Source organism: Tachyglossus aculeatus, chromosome 1 (assembly GCF_015852505.1).
Source record: "Tachyglossus aculeatus isolate mTacAcu1 chromosome 1, mTacAcu1.pri, whole genome shotgun sequence".
NCBI lineage: Eukaryota > Metazoa > Chordata > Mammalia > Monotremata > Tachyglossidae > Tachyglossus > Tachyglossus aculeatus.
Genome location: NC_052066.1, coordinates 9,250,945 through 9,267,341, shown reverse-complemented (window position 1 = coordinate 9,267,341; position 16,397 = coordinate 9,250,945). Strand labels below are relative to the sequence as shown.

At 42.1% G+C, this 16,397-nt stretch overlaps 1 protein-coding gene across 1 annotated transcript in view; it reads left to right on the top strand.

Annotated features, from left to right (window-relative positions):
* The first annotated feature begins 208 nt into the window (after positions 1-208).
* STK36 (serine/threonine kinase 36) overlaps positions 209-16,397 on the top strand; it is a 153,883-nt gene continuing 137,694 nt past the window's right edge. The window contains exon 1 of the mRNA XM_038754532.1: positions 209-264. The gene's annotated coding sequence lies outside the window, so the exon portion shown is untranslated. The remainder of the gene's footprint in view (positions 265-16,397) is intronic.

Sequence of the window (16,397 nt, the reverse complement as noted above, 5' to 3'; positions counted from 1 at the left end):
GGAGGTAAGATGGGGGGATGGAGAGGGGGACGAGGGGGAGACAACGGGCGGCCGTGGTTACTAGGCAACTAGGGGGCGGGGCCACGAGCCGCCGTTACTAGGCAATCAGGACGTCGGGGCGCGCGGTTACTAGGCAACCAGGACGCCGGGGCCGCGGTTGCTAGGCAACCAGGACGCCGGAGTCCCGGCGCCCGGGCGGCCGTTTGCCCGAGCAGCGCGGGAGGGGACGGTTCATCATTCATTCATTCATTCATCCCAATCCAGGTAATCGCTTCTATTTATCGCTTAATTACACGTAATAATTATAATGTCGGTGTTTGTTAGGGGCTTACTATCAATCAATCAATCAATCAATCGTATTTATTGAGCAATAACTGTGTGCAGAGCACTGGACTAAGCGCTTGGGAAGTCCAAATTGGCAACATCGTCATCATCATCATCATCAGTCGTATTTATTGAGCGCTTACTGTGTGCAGAGCACTGGACTAAGCGCTTGGGAAGTCCAAGTTGGCAACATGGAGAGACGGTCCCTACCCAACAGCGGGCTCACAGGCTAGAAGGGGGAGACAGACAACAAAACAAAACATATTAAAAAAATAAAATAAATAGAATAGATATGTACAAGTAAAATAAATAAATAAATTTCAATCAATCTCGTATTTATTGAGCGCTTACTGTGTGCAGAGCACTGGACTAAGCGCTTGGGAAGTCCAAGTTGGCAACATATAGAGACAGTCCCTACCCAACAGTGGGCTCACAGTCTAGAAGGGGGAGACAGAGAACAAAACCAAACATACTAACAAAATAAAATAAATAGAATAGATATGTACAAGTAAAATAAATAAATAAATTTCAATCTCGTATTTATTGAGCGCTTACTGTGTGCAGAGCACTGTACTAAGCGCTTGGGAATTACAAGTTGGCAACATATAGAGACGGTCCCTACCCAACAGTGGGATGTTTGTACAGATCATCATCATCAATCGTATTTATTGAGCGCTTACTATGTGCAGAGCACTGGACTAAGCGCTTGGGAAGTCCAAGTTGGCAACATCTAGAGACAGTCCCTACCCAACAGTGGGCTCACAGTCTAGAAGGGGGAGACAGAGAACAAAACCAAACATAGTAACAAAATAAAATAAATAGAATAGATATCAGTCAATCAATCAATCAATCGTATTTATTGAGCGCTTACTATGTGCAGAGCACTGTACTAAGCGCTTGGGAAGTACAAATTGGCATCACATAGAGACAGTCCCTACCCAACAGTGGGCTCACAGTCTAAAAGGGGGAGACAGAGAACAGAACCAAACATACCAACAAAATAAAATAAGTAGGATAGAAATGTACAAGTAAAATAAATAAATAAATAAATAGAGTAATAAATATGTACAACCATATATCCATATATACAGGTGCTGTGGGGAAGGGAAGGAGGTAAGACGCGGGGATGGAGAGGGGGACGAGGGGGAGAGGAAAGAAGGGGCTCAGTCTGGGAAGGCCTCCTGGAGGAGGTGAGCTCTCAGCAGGGCCTTGAAGGGAGGAAGAGAGCGAGCTTGGCGGATGGGCAGAGGGAGGGCATTCCAGGCCCGGGGGATGACGTACAAGTACTTGATATGTACAAGTAAAATAAATAAATAGAGTAATAAATACGTACAAACATATCTACATATATACAGGTGCTGTACTAAGCGGTGGGCAGGAGCCGAGCAGCGTGGCTCACTCACTCACTCTCACCCAATCGTATTTATTGAGCGCTTACTGTGGAAAGAGCATCGGCTTGGGAGTCCGAGGTCGTGGGTTCTAATCCTGCCCCCGCCACTTGTCTGCTGTGTGACCTTGGGCAAGTCACTTCACTTCTCTGGGCCTCAGTTCCCTCATCTGTCAAATGGGGATGGAGACTGTGAGCCCCCCATGAGGGACAACCTGATCACCTTAGAACAGCGCTTAGAAGAGTGCTTGGCACATTCATTCATTCAGTCGTATTTATTGAGCGCTTACTGTGTGCAGAGCACTGTACTAAGCACTTGGGAAGTACAAGATGGCAACATACATAGTAGGCGCTTAACAAATGCCGCCATTATTATTATCATTATTGTCTGCTGTGCGACTTTAGGCAAGCCACTTCACTTCTCTGGGCCTCCGTGTCAGCTGTGTGACTTTGGGCAAGTCACTGAACTACTCTGCGCCTCAGTTACCTCATCTGTAAAATGGGGATTAAGACTGTAAGCCCCCTGTGGGACAACCTGATCACCTTGTAACTTCTCCAGCGCTTAGAACAGTGCTTTGCACATAGTAAGCACTTAACAAATGCCATCATCATCATTATTATTATTATTATCTGTAAAATGGGGCTGAAGACTGTGAGCCCCACGGGGGACCACCTGATTACCTTGTATCTCCCCCAGCGCTTAGAACAGTGCTTGGCACATAGTAAGCGCTAAACAAATAACAACATTATTATTCTTGTCTGCTGTGTGACCTTGGGTAAGTCACTTCACTTCTCTGTGCCCCAGTTCCCTCATCTGTAAAATGGGGATAATAATAATGGCATTTCTTATGCAATTACTATGTGCAAAGCACTGTTCTAAGCACTGAGGAAGTTACAAGATGATCAGGTTGTCCCACGGGGGGCTCACAGTCCTCATCCCCGTTTTACAGATGAGGCAACTGAGGCCCAGAGAAATGAAGTGACTTGCCCAAAGTCACACAGCTGACAATTGGCGGAGGCGGGATTTGAACCCATGACCTCTGACTCCAAAGCCCGGGCTCTTTCCACTGAGCCACTCTGCTTCTCTAGCCCCCTGCTTCTCTAAAGACAGTGAGCCCCATGTGGGACAACCTGAAGACCTTGTATCTACCCCAGTGCTTAGAACAGTGCTCTGCACATAGAAAGCGCTTAACAAATAATAATAATAATATCATAATCATAATAAGGGCATTTATTAAGCACTTACTATGTGCAAAGCACTGTTCTAAGTGCTGGGGAGGTTACAGAGTGATCAGGCTGTCCTATGGGGGGCTCACAGTCTTAGTCCCCATTTTACAGATGAGGTAACTGAGGCACAGAGATGTTAGGTGACTTGCCCAAAGTCACACAGCTGACAAGTGGCAGAGCCGGGATTTGAACCCATGACCTCTGACTCCAAAGCCCGGGCTCTTTCCACTGAGCCACGCTGCTTCCCCAATCATTATCATTATTATTATTATCTACATCATTATTACTAAGCGCCTGGGAGAGGACATTAGAACATCAGACACATTCCCTGCCCACAACAAGCTCACTGTCTTCCCCTCTAAATTCAAACTTTAAAAAGAAAATGTAATATTTTTTGAGAACCTACTTTGCAGAGCGCTTTTCTTAGTGCTTGGGAGAGTGCAATACGTCGTTATTTATTTATTTTACTTGTACATATTTATTCTATTTATTTTATTTGGTTTATATGTTTTGTTTTGTTGTCTGTCTCCCCCTTCTAGACTGTGAGCCCACTGTTGGGTAAGGACAGTCTGTATATGTTGCAAACGTGTACTTCCCAAGCGCTTAGTACAGTGCTCTGCACACTGTAAGCGCTCAATAAATATGATTGAATGAATGAATGAATGAATGATCTAGCTATATATAACCATACATTATGTTATAAATGAATTATATTGATGTCTACCTCCTCCCTAGACTCTAAGATCTTTTTTTAAAAAAAAAATGGTATTTATTCATTCAGTCAGTCGTATTTATTGAGCGCTTACTATGTGCAGAGCCCTGGACTAAGCGCTTGGGAAGTATAATTTAGCAACAAAGAGACAATCCCTACCCAACAACGGGCTCAGAGTCTAGATACAAATGTACATTCATTCATTCATTCAGTCGTATTTATTGAGTACTTACTGTGTGCAGAGCACTGTACTAAGCGCTGGGGAAGTACAAACCCGCAACAGATAGAGACAGTCCCTACCCAACAACCGGCTCACAGTCTAGAAGGGGGAGACAGACAACAAAATAAAACAAATAGACAGGCGTCAATAGCATCAATATAAATAAATACAATTATAAATATATACACATCATATACTTCATTCATTCAGTCGTATTTGTTGAGCGCTTACTGTTTCCAGAGCACTGGACTAAGCGCTTGGGAAGTCCAAGTTGGCAACATCTAGAGACGGTCCCTACCCAACAGCGGGCTCACGGTCTAGAAGGGGGAGACAGAGAACAAAACAAAGCATATTAACAATATAAAATAAATAGAACAAATATGTACAAATAAAATAAATAAAGAAAGAAATAGAGTAGTACAGTGCCCTGCACACAGTAAGTGCCCAGTGAATGCAATTGAATGAATGAATCATTAAATAAATAGAGTAGTACAGTGCTCTGCACACAGTAAGTGCCCAATAAATACAATTGAATGAATGAATCATCAATAAAATAAATAGAATAATAAATATACACATATATACTAAATATGTATACATATTCATTGAGCACATAATTTGCAGAGCACTGGACTAAGCACTTGGGAGAGTGTGATATATAGTTAGAAGATGCGTCTACGTAGCTATAAATTATATATTGTAAATTCATTCATTCAATCGTATTTATTGAGCGCTTACTGTGTGCAGAGCACTGTACTAAGCGCTTGGGAAGTCCAAATTGGCAACAGATAGAGACAGTCCCTACCCAACAGTGGGCTCACAGTCTAGAAATCTTATTCATTCATTCATTCAATCGTATTTATTGAGCGCTTACTGTGTGCAGAGCACTGTACTAAGCGCTTGGGAAGTCCAAGTTGGCAACAGATAGAGACAGTCCCTACCCAACAGTGGGCTCACAGTCTAGAAATCTTATTCATTCATTCATTCAATCGTATTTATTGAGCGCTTACTGTGTGCAGAGCACTGTACTAAGCGCTTGGGAAGTCCAAGTTGGCAACAGATAGAGACGGTCCCTACCCAACAGTGGGCTCACAGTCTAGAAATCTTATTCATTCATTCAATCGTATTTATTGAGCGCTTACTGTGTGCCGAGCACTGTACTAAGCGCTTGGGATGTCCAAGTTGGCAACAGATAGAGACGGTCCCTACCCAACAGTGGGCTCACAGTAAATGATTTATTTATATCGACACCTGGTTCCCTCTCTAGACAGTAAGCTTCTTTTCATTTTAATGGTATTTCATCCACCTCTACATAACTAAATTATATATTGTAAACGATTTCTAGACTGTGAGCCCACTGTTGGGTAGGGACTGTCTCTATGTGTTGCCGACTTGTACTTCCCAAGCGCTTAGTCCAGTGCTCTGCACACAGTAGGTGCTCAATAAATACAATTGATTGATTGATTTATATTGATGCCTGTCCCCCTCTCTAGACGGTATGCTTCTTTTTAATAATAATGGCATTTATTAAGCACTTACTATGTGCAAAGCACTGTTCTAAGCGCTGGGGAGGTTACAAGGTGATCAGGTTGTCCCACAGGGGGCTCCCGGTCTTCATCCCCATTTTACAGATGAGGTAACTGAGGCCCAGAGAACTTAAGTGACTTGCCCAAAGTCATACAGCTAACAGTTGGTGGAGCCGGGATTTGAACCCATGACCTCTGACTCCAAAGCCCGGGCTCTTTCCACTGAGCCACGCTGCTTTTTCTTTTAATGGTATTTATTGAGTGCTTACTCTATGCAGAATACTGTTGATCGTATGTATCGAGCACTTACCGCGTTGAGACATCATCATCATCATCAATCGTATTTATTGAGTGCTTACTATGTGCAGAGCACTGTACTAAGCGCTTGGGAAGTACAAGTTGGCAACATATAGAGACAGTCCCTACCCAACAGTGGGCTCACAGTCTAAAAGGGGGAGACAGAGAACAAAACCAAACATACTAACAAAATAAAATAAATAGAATAGTTATGTACAAATAAAATAAATAAATAAATAAATAGAGTTAAAAAAAATAGATTTATTCACTCATTCAATCATATGTATTGAGCGCTTACTGCGTGCAGAGCACTGTACTGAGCGCTTGGGAAGTACAAGTCGGCAACATCTAGAGACGGTCCTTACCCAACAAGGGGCTCACGGTCTAGAAGGGGGAGGCGGACAACAAAACAAACCATGGAGACACGTGCCCAAATCATCAGAACAAATAGAATTAAAGCTCTATGCACATCATTAACAAAATAAATCAAATATTTATAAATATTTATAAATCAAATAAATCAAATAAATCAATAAATCAAATAGTAAATCTGTACAAGTAAAATAAATAGAGTAATAAATCTGGACAAATATATATACAGGTGCTGTGGGGAGGGGAAGGAGGTAGGGCAGGAGGGGGGATGGAGAGGAGGAGATTATTAATATCCATCTCCGCCTTTAGACTGAAAACTTGTTGTGGGCAGGGACTGTGTCGGTTACATTCATTCATTCATTCAATCAATCGTATTTATGGAGAGCTTACTGTGTGCAGAGCACTGTACTAAGCGCTTGGGAAGTCCAAGTTGGCAACATATAGAGACAGTCCCTACCCAACAGTGGGCTCACAGGCTAGAAGGGGGAGACAGAGAACAAAACCAAGCATATTAACAAAATAAAATAAATAGAATAGATATGTACAAGTAAATCAATCAATCACTCAATCAATCGTATTTATTGAGTGCTTACTATGAGCCAGTGAGTCATGCTCCCGTGTTTTCAATCAATCAATCAATCAATCGTATTTATTGAGCGCTTACTGTGTGCAGAGCACTGTACTAAGCGCTTGGGAGGTACAAGCTGCCAACATATAGAGACAGTCCCTACCCAACAGTGGGCTCACAGGCTAGAAGGGGGAGACAGACAACAAAACCAAACATACTAACAAAATCAAATAAATAGAATAGATATTTACAAGTAAAATAAATAGAGTCATCATCATCATCATCATCAATCGTATTTATTGAGCGCTTACTATGTGCAGAGCACTGTACTAAGCGCTTGGGAAGTACAAATTGGCAACATATAGAGACAGTCCCTACACAACAGTGGGCTCACAGTCTAAAAGGGGGAGACAGAGAACAAAACCAAACATACTAACAAAATAAAATAAATAGAATAGATATGTACAAATAAAATAAATAAATAAATAGAGTAATAAATATGTACAAACATATATACATATATACAGGTGCTGTGGGGAAGGGAAGGAGGTAAGATGGTATCTCCCTCAGCACTTAGAACAGCGCTTGGCATTTAGTAAGCACGTAATAAATGCCATCGTTATTATTATTTGGAAAAAGGGGATGAAGCCTGTGAGCCCACAAGGGACAACCTGATGACCTTATATCCCTCCCAGTGCTTAGAACAGTGCTTGGCACAGAGTAAGCGCTTAACAAATGCCAAGATTATTACTGTTATTTCCTTGTATCCCCCAGTGCTTAGCAGAGTAAGCACAAACACCTCAATTATTACTCCTCTCTGTGCCCCAGTCAGGGTTGTCATGGCTATTGGACACGAATCCAACTATTTGAGACAAGATCAAATAGAAACAGATGGATTTTGGCAGGGAGGATGCTCGTTTGAACACGTTCGTTTTCCTAATGAAAAAAGAAATATTGTGTTGTTTCCTCTTCTTTGTTTATTAAGCCCTTAAAGCCCCGAATGAATTTTCTAGACCGCAAGCCCACCCGCGAACGCTTACCTTTCCAGCCCCCAAATCCTTCACCTTAAACTAGTGAAATGTTAGGGGCTTTGCGATAGTAATCCTTCTATTAGGGTGGCTCCTGATTAATTGTTCATTGATTAATTTTAGGAAATTCAGGGTCAGAGAACCACTTCAATCAGTGGTACTTTTTGCGTCCAAGTTGGCAACATATAGAGACAGTCCCTACCCAACATCATCATCATCAATCGTATTTATTGAGCGCTTACTATGTGCAGAGCACTGTACTAAGCGCTTGGGAAGTACAAATTGGCAGCATATACAGACAGTCCCTACCCAACAGTGGGCTCGCAGTCTAGAAGGGGGAGACAGACAACAAAACCAAACATATTAACAAAATAAAATAAATAGAATAGATATGTACAAGTAAATCAATCAATCAATCAATCAATCGTATGTATTGAGCGCTTACTCTGAGCCAGTGAGTCATGCTCCTGTGTTTTCAGGGTTGTCATGGCTTTTGGACTTGCCAACTTGTACTTCCCAAGTGCTTAGTACAGTGCTCTGCACACAGTAAGCGCTCAATAAATACGATTGATTGATTATTGGACACGAATCCAACCATTTGAAACAAGATCAAATAGAAACAGATGGATTTGGGCAGGGAGGATGCTCGTTTGAACACGTTCGCTTTCCTAATGAAAAAAGAAATATTGTGTTGTTTCCTCTTCTTTGTTTATTAAGCCCTTAAAGCCCCGAATGAATTTTCTAGACCGCAAGCCCACCCGCGAACGCTTACCTTTCCAGCCCCCAAATCCTTAACCTTAAACTAGTGAAATGATAGGGGCTTTGCGATAATAATCCTTCTATTAGGGTGGCTCCTGATTAATTGTTCATTGATTAATTTTAGGAAATTCAGGGTCAATCAGTGGTACTTTTTGCGTACAAGTTGGCAACATATAGAGACAGTCCCTACCCAACAGTGGGCTCCCAGTCTAGAAGGGGGAGACAGAGAACAAAACCAAACATATTAACAAAATAAAATAAATAAAATAGATACGTACAAGTAAATCAATCAATCAATCAATCGTATTTATTGAGCGCTTACTCTGAGCCAGTGAGTCATGCTCCCATGTTTTCAGGATTGGACTTGCCAACTTGTACTTCCCAAGTGCTTAGTACAGTGCTCTGCACACAGTAAGCGCTCAATAAATACTATTGATTGATTGATTGATTATTGGACACGAATCCAACCATTTGAAACAAGATCAAATAGAAACAGATGGATTTTGACAGGGAGGATGCTCGTTTGAACACGTTCGTTTTCCTAATGAAAAAAGAAATATTGTGTTGTTTCCTCTTCTTTGTTTATTAAGCCCTTAAAGCCACGAATGAATTTTCTAGACCGCGAGCCCACCCGCGAACGCTTACCTTTCCAGCCCCCAAATCCTTCACCTCAAACTAGTGAAATGTTAGGGGCTTTGCGATAATAATCCTTCTATTAGGGTGGCTCCTGATTAATTGTTCATTGATTAATTTTAGGAAATTCAGGGTCAGAGAACCACTTCAATCGGTGGTACTTTTTGCGTCCAAGTTGGCAACATATAGAGACAGTCCCTACCCAACATCATCATCATCAATCGTATTTATTGAGCACTTACTATGTGCAGAGCACTGTACTAAGCGCTTGGGAAGTACAAATTGGCAACATATACAGACAGTCCCTACCCAACAGTGGGCTCCCAGTCTAGAAGGGGGAGACAGAGAACAAAACCAAACATATTAACAAAATAAAATAAATAGAATAGATACGTGCAAGTAAATCAATCAATCAATCAATCAATCGTATTTATTGAGTGCTTACTATGAGCCAGTGAGTCATGCTCCCGTGTTTTCAGGGTTGTCATGGCTATTGGACTTGCCAACTTGTACTTCCCAAGCGCTTAGTACAGTGCTCTGCACACAGTAAGCGCTCAATAAATACGATTGATTGATTGATTGATTATTGGACACGAATCCAACTATTTGAGACAAGATCAAATAGAAACAGATGGATTTTGGCAGGGAGGATGCTCGTTTGAACACGTTCGTTTTCCTAATGAAAAAAGAAATATTGTGTTGTTTCCTCTTCTTTGTTTATTAAGCCCTTAAAGCCCCGAATGAATTTTCTAGACCGCGAGCCCACCCGCGAATGCTTACCTTTCCAGCCCCCAAATCTGTCACCTTAAACTAGTGAAATGTTAGGGGCTTTGCGATAATAATCCTTCTATTAGGGTGGCTCCTGATTAATTGTTCATTGATTAATTTTAGGAAATTCAGGGTCAATCAGTGGTACTTTTTGCGTCCAAGTTGGCAACATATAGAGACAGTCCCTACCCAACAGTGGGCTCACAGTCTAGAAGGGGGAGACAGAGAACAAAACCAAACATATTAACAAAATAAAATAAATAGAATAGATATGTACAAGTCAATCAATCAATCAATCAATCAATCGTATTTATTGAGCGCTTACTCTGAGCCAGTGAGTCATGCTCCCGTGTTTTCAGGGTTGTCATGGCTACTGGACACGAATCCAACTATTTGAGACAAGATCAAATAGAAACAGATGGATTTTGTCAGGGAGGATGCTCGTTTGAACACGTTCGCTTTCCTAATGAAAAAAGAAATATTGTGTTGTTTCCTCTTCTTTCTTTATTAAGCCCTTAAAGCCACGAATGAATTTTCTAGACCGCGAGCCCACCCGCGAACGCTTACCTTTCCAGCCCCCAAATCCTTCACCTTAAACTAGTGAAATGTTAGGGGCTTTGCGATAATAATCCTTCTATTAGGGTGGCTCCTGATTAATTGCTCATTGATTAATTTTAGGAAATTCAGGGTCAGAGAACCACTTCAATCAGTGGTACTTTTTGCGTCCAAGTTGGCAACATATAGAGACAGTCCCTACCCAACATCATCATCATCAATCGTATTTATTGAGCGCTTACTATGTGCAGAGCACTGTACTAAGCGCTTGGGAAGTACAAATTGGCAACATATACAGACAGTCCCTACCCAACAGTGGGCTCACAGTCTAGAAGGGGGAGACAGAGAACAAAACCAAACATATTAACAAAATAAAATAAATAGAATAGATACGTGCAAGTAAATCAATCAATCAATCAATCAATCGTATTTATTGAGTGCTTACTATGAGCCAGTGATTCATGCTCCCATGTTTTCAGGGTTGTCATGGCTATTGGACTTGCCAACTTGTACTTCCCAAGCGCTTAGTACAGTGCTCTGCACACAGTAAGCGCTCAATAAATACGATTGATTGATTATTGGACACAAATCCAACTATTTGAAACAAGATCAAATAGAAACAGATGGATTTGGGCAGGGAGGATGCTCGTTTGAACACGTTCGCTTTCCTAATGAAAAAAGAAATATTGTGTTGTTTCCTCTTCTTTGTTTATTAAGCCCTTAAAGCCCCGAATGAATTTTCTAGACCGCGAGCCCACCCGCGAACGCTTACCTTTCCAGCCCCCAAATCTGTCACCTTAAACTAGTGAAATGTTAGGGGCTTTGCGATAATAATCCTTCTATTAGGGTGGCTCCTGATTAATTGTTCATTGATTAATTTTAGGAAATTCAGGGTCAATCAGTGGTACTTTTTGCGTACAAGTTGGCAACATATAGAGACAGTCCCTACCCAACAGTGGGCTCACAGTCTAGAAGGGGGAGACAGAGAACAAAACCAAACATATTAACAAAATAAAATAAATAGAATAGATACGTACAAGTCAATCAATCAATCAATCAATCAATCAATCGTATTTATTGAGCACTTACTCTGAGCCAGTGAGTCATGCTTCCTTGTTTTCAGGGTTGTCATGGCTATTGGACTTGCCAACTTGTACTTCCCAAGTGCTTAGTACAGTGCTCTGCACACAGTAAGCGCTCAATAAATACGATTGATTGATTGATTGATTATTGGACACGAATCCAACCATTTGAAACAAGATCAAATAGAAACAGATGGATTTTGGCAGGGAGGATGCTCGTTTGAACACGTTCGCTTTCCTAATGAAAAAAGAAATATTGTGTTGTTTCCTCTTCTTTGTTTATTAAGCCCTTAAAGCCCCGAATGAATTTTCTAGACCGCAAGCCCACCCGCGAACGCTTACCTTTCCAGGCCCCAAATCCTTAATCTTATAAATTTTAGGGGCTTTGCGATAATCATCCTTCTATTAGGGTGGCTCTTGATTAATTGTTCATTGATTAATTTTAGGAAATTCAGGGTCAAAGAACCACTTCAATCAGTGGTACTTTTTGCGCACTTACTGTGTGCGAAGCAATCGGAATGAAGCACCTGAGGAAGTTCGGTAAAATAGAGCGGTAGACATGCTCCCTGCCCTCAGGGAGCCTACACTCTTCAAGGAAAGACAGATATTAAAATCAATTCCAGATAGGGGAAATAATTGACAATAAGGATATTTACATAGGGATTGTGGGGCTGGGGTGAGTAGGCGCTTAGTACAGTGCTCTGCACACGGCAAGTGCTCCATAAATACGATTGAATGAATAAAGGCATAGCAGAGGGGAGGGCAGATAGGGGAAACGTGGGCCTGTCAGAGAATAATAATAATAATGGTAATTGTGGTATTTGTTAAGCACTGTGTGTCAAGCGTTGCACTAATCAATCAATGAATCGTATTTATTGAGCGCTTACTGTGTGCAGAGCACTGTACTAAGCGCTTGGGAAGTCCAAGTTGGCAACATACATAGAGACAGTCCCTACCCAACAGTGGGCTCACAGTCTAGAAGAACTTGTACTTCCCGAGCGCTTAGTACAGTGCTCTGCACACAGTAAGAGCTCAATAAATACGATTGATTGATAGAAGAAGCACAGGAGTAGATCCGAGATAATCTAGATCTATAATCTACAAGATAGAGAAGAAGCGTGGCTCAGTGGAAAGAGCCCGGGCTTTGGAGTCAGAGGTCCTGGGTTCAAATCCTGGCTCCGCCAACTGTCAGCTGGGTGACTTCGGGCAAGTCGCTTCACTTCTCTGAGCCTCAGTGACCTCATCTGTGAAATGGGGATTAAAGACTGTGAGCCCCACGTGGGACAACCTGATGACCTTGTATCTCCCTCAGTGCTTAGAACAGTGCTTGACACATAGTAAGCGCTTATGGCTCAGTGGAAAGAGCCCGGCCTTTGGAGTCAGAGGTCATGGGTTCAAATCCCGGCCCCGCCACTTGTCAGCTTTGTGACTTTGGGCAAGTCACTTGGCTTCTATGTGCCTCAGTTCCCTCATCTGTAAAGTGGGGATTAAGACTGTGAGCCCCACGCGGGATAACCTGATCACCTTGTAACCTCCCCAGCGCTTAGAGCAGTGCTTTGCACATAGTAAGTGCTTAATAAATGCCATCATTATTATTATTACTATTATCAGGAGCCCCCTCCTTCCTCTCCCCCTCGTCCCCCTCTCCATCCCCCCTGCCTTACCTCCTTCCCTTCCCCACAGCACCTGGATATATTTATATATCTTTGTACGGATTTATTACTCTATTTATTTTAGTTGTACATATTTATTCTATTTATTTTATTTTGTTAATATGTTTTGTTTTGTTCTCTGTCTCCCCCTTCTAGACTGTGAGCCCGCTGTTGGGTAGGGACCGTCTCTAGATGTTGCCATCTTGGACTTCCCAAGCGCTTAGTACAGTGCTCTGCACACACTAAGCGCTCAGTAAATACGATTGAATGAATGAATCAGGTTGTCCCACGCGGGGGCTCGCAGTCTTCATCCTCATTTTCCAGATGAGGTAACTGAGGCCCAGAGAAGTGAAGTGACTTGCCCAAAGTCACACAGCTGACAAGTGGCGGAGCCGGGATTTGAACCCATGACCTCTGACTCCAAAGCCCGGATTCTTTCCACTGAGCCATAATTGCTTACTATGTGTCAAGCACTGTTCTAAGTGCTGAGGGAGATACAAGGTCATCAGGTTGTCCCATGTGGGGCTCACAGTCTTTAATCCCCGTTTCACAGATGAGGTCACTGAGGCTCAGAGAAGTGAAGTGACTTTCCCGAAGTCACACAGCTGACAAGTGGCGGAGCTGGGATTTGAACCCATGACCTCTGACTCCAAAGCCTGTGCTCGTTCCACTGAGCCACGAATGGGGATAATAATAATAATAATAATAATAATGATGGCATTTATTAAATGCTTATTATGTGCAAAGCACTGTTCTAAGCGCTGGGGAGGTTACAAGGCGATCAGGTTGTCCCATGGGGGGCTCACAGTCTTCATCCCCATTGTAGAGATGAGGTCACTGAGGCCCAGAGAAGTGAAGTGACTTGCCCAAAGTCACACAGCTGACAATTGGCGGAGCCAGGATTTGAACCCATGACCTCTGACTCCAAAGCCCGGGCTCTTTCCACTGAGCCACGCTGCTTCTCATCAGCTTGTCAGGATGAAGGTGGTGAGCCCCATGTGGGTCACCCTGATTACCTTGTATCTACCACAAGCAGCGTGGCTCATTGGAAAGAGCCTGGGCTTTGGAGTCAGAGGTCATGGGTTCAAATCCTGACTCCACCAATTGTCAGCTGGGTGACTTTGGGCAAGTCACTTCACTTCTCTAGGCCTCAGTTGCCTCATCTGGAAAATGGGGATGAAGACTGTGAGCCCCAAGTGGGACAACCTGATCACCTTGTATCCTCCCCAGCGCTTAGAACAGTGCGCTGCACATAGTAAGCGCCTAACAAATGCCATCATTATTATTATTATTACTACAGTGCTTAGAACAGTGCTTAGCAATCAATCAAGCATATTTATTGCACGCTTACTGTGTGCAGAGCACTGTACTAAGCGCTTGGGAAGTACAAGTTGGCAACATACAGAGACGGTCCCTACCCAACAGTGGGCTCACCGTCTAGAAGACTGCAAGTCTACTGCAAGTAGTAAGCACTTAACAAATACCATCATTGTTATTATTATTAACCAATATCACAATTTATTATTATTATTGCGGATTAAAACTGTGGGCCCCCCCGTGGGACAACCTGATCACCTCGTAACCTCCCCAGCACTTAACAAATACCATCATTGTTGTTATTATTAACAAATGCCACAATTTATTATTATTATTGCGGATTAAAACTGTGAGCCCCCCGTGGGACAACCTGATCACCTCGTAACCTCCCTAGCACTTAACAAATACCATCATTGTTATTATTATTGACCAATACCACAATTTATTATTATTATTGCGGATTAAAACTGTGAGCCCCGCTGTGGGACAACCTGATCACCTTGTAACCTCCCCAGCACTTAACAAATACCATCGTTGTTGTTATTATTAACAAATACCACAATTTATTGTTATTATTGCGGATTAAAACTGTGAGCCCCCCCGTGGGACAACCTGATCACCTTGTAACCTCCCCAGCACTTAACAAATACCATCGTTGCTATTATTATTAACAAATACCACAATTTATTCTTATTATTGCGGATTAAAACTGTGAGCCCCGCCGTGGGACAACCTGATCACCTTGTAACCACCCCAGCACTTAACAAATACCATCATTGTTATTATAATTGACCAATACCACAATTTATTATTATTATTGCAGATTAAAACTGTGAGCCCCCCTGTGGGACAACCTGATCACCTTGTAACCTCCCCAGCACTTAACAAATACCATCATTGTTGGTATTATTAACAAATACCACAATTTATTATTATTATTGCGGATTAAAACCGTGAGCCCCGCCATGGGACAACCTGATCACCTTGTAACCTCCCCAGCACTGAACAAATACCATCATTGTTATTATTATTAACAAATACCACAATTTATTCTTATTATTGTGGATTAAAACTGTGAGCCCCCCCGTGGAACACCCTGATCACCTTGTAACCGCCCCAGCACTTAACAAATACCATCATGGTTATTATTATTGACCAATACCACAATTTATTATTATTATTGCGGATTAAAACTGTGAGCCCCCTGTGGGACAACCTGATCACCTTGTAACCTCCCCAGCACTCAACAAATGCCATCATTGTTATTATTATTAACCAATAACACAATTTATTATTATTATTGAGGATTAAAACTGTGAGCCCCCCCGTGGGACAACCTGATCACCTTGTAACCTCCCCAGCACTTAACAAATACCATGCTCTGCACATAGTAAGCGCTCAATAAATACGATTGATGATGATGATGATGATCATTGTTATTATTATTAACCAATACCACAATTTATTATTATTATTGTGGATTAAAACTGTGGGCCCCCCCGTGGGACAACCTGATCACCTCGTAACCTCCCCAGCACTTAACAAATACCATCATTGTTATTATTATTAACCAATGCCACAATTTATTATTATTATTGTGGATTAAAACTGTGAGCCCCGCCGTGGGACAGCCTGATGACCTTGTAACCTCCCCAGCACTTAACAAATACCATCATTGTTATTATTATTGACCAATACCACAATTTATTATTATTATTGCGGATTAAAACTGTGAGCCCCCCGTGGGACAACCTGATCACCTTGTAACCGCCCCAGCACTTAACAAATACCATCATTGTTATTATTATTAACAAATACCACAATTTAATAATTATTATTATTGCGGATTAAAACTGTGAGCCCTGCCGTGGGACAACCTGATCACCTTGTAACCTCCCCAGCACTTAACAAATACCATCATTGTTATTATTAACAAATACCACAATTTATTGTTATTATTGCGGATTAAA